The sequence below is a fragment of the Leptodactylus fuscus genome, chromosome 4 (genome assembly GCF_031893055.1).
Source record: "Leptodactylus fuscus isolate aLepFus1 chromosome 4, aLepFus1.hap2, whole genome shotgun sequence".
Lineage (NCBI taxonomy): Eukaryota > Metazoa > Chordata > Amphibia > Anura > Leptodactylidae > Leptodactylus > Leptodactylus fuscus.
The window spans coordinates 85,829,007-85,830,526 of NC_134268.1; positions in this window are offsets into that span (position 1 = coordinate 85,829,007).

The window sequence follows — 1,520 nt, forward strand, 5'->3', positions numbered from 1 at the left end:
GATGGCACCCGCAAGAGGTGGTGAGATTCCTCTCCGCAGATCTCCAAACCATCTTGGACTTGCAAATTGCACTAAATTTGTCATGTAACTGACATGTATATGATGAGTCTATCCATTGTCTGTTCATTTTGGTGAAAGTCAGCCTGTCAGCTGACAGACAGCTGTGCTTGTCAGTGATGATGCCACCGGCTGCTTGTACCCCCAGTTTTTGCTGCTTAGCTTGCCTCCACATCCACACTGCTTTTGCCCCTACACATCACCCCTATCCATGCCTGTGCCTCTAGCCATAAGTCTGCCACCCATGGAAACTCATGGTGCAGAAAGTGAGGGAGCTGACTCTGAGGAACCCTTGGGTTTTGTAGCTGGTACTCCATCAAAGGTCTCTGCTGCTCACACACCCTGCTGAACATACGGTATCTAGGGTTAGAGCGTGTGGTGACCTCGCACAACAGTAGGTGCTTCAGGCAGATGTAGGCCTTGCTGGAGTGTATTGCGGCTAGCTCCAGGTACTGTAGACTTGGGAAAGTGGGTGTCCAAGTGCCGCACTTTCACCCTTAGCTCAGCTAATTTGGGGTATGTTTTTAAAAATCATTGCACCACTACATTGAACACGTGGGACAGGCATGGAACGTGTTGGAGGCTGGCAAGCTCCAGAGCCCTCCAACAAGACAAAAAAGACTGGCCCCAGGGGCAGCGGGGATAAACAAATTGCCATCTCATCCAGGATGGCATCCCTGACCTCAGAGGCAGTGTGCTGTCCATCTCCCAAGCTGATGAGCTTCAGCCCAGCCTGCTGACGTCTCCCCACACCAGTGTTGCAGCGTTTTCAGCTCGTAGCTGGGGTCAATCTAACAGCGGAGGAGGAGGAGGGTGGTGTTTCAGCCCTCCTCCCAGGAATGTTTTGTGGGGAGACAAGTCAGGAAAATTCTTGAAACAGGGGAGAGTTTTGCATCTTTGCCCTTGCTGCCTATGGACATCCCTTTGCCTCTAGCCACCATTTTCCCTGCTTTGCTTGCCTCCACATCCACACTGCTTTTGCCCCTAGACATCATCCCTATCCATGCCTCTGCCCCTAGCCATAACTCTGCCACCCCTGGAAACTCATGGTGCAGAAACTTTGGGAGCTGACTTTGAGGAACCCTTGGGTTTTGTAGATGGAACTCCATCAAAGGTCTGTGCAGCTCACACACCCTGCTCAAGATATGGTATTGTAGGGTTTCAGCGTGTGTGAATGACGGACAACAGCCTGTGTTTGGACAGATGTAGGCCTTGCTAGAGTGTTTTTAGGCTAGCAGCGACTCCTGTGCACTTGCAAAAGTGGGCGCACAAGCGCCGCATTTTCAACAGTAGCTTTGGTACATTTGGGTATGTTTTAAAAAAAACTTTGCACCACTAGGTTAGACGTGGGCCAAACATGGAACGTGTTGGAGGCTGGCAAGCTCCAGAGCCGCTACCAGGTTCCAGCCATTATCACAGGCGTAAAAATGCCAGGCCCCAGCTGTAGCAGGGAAAAAAAAATG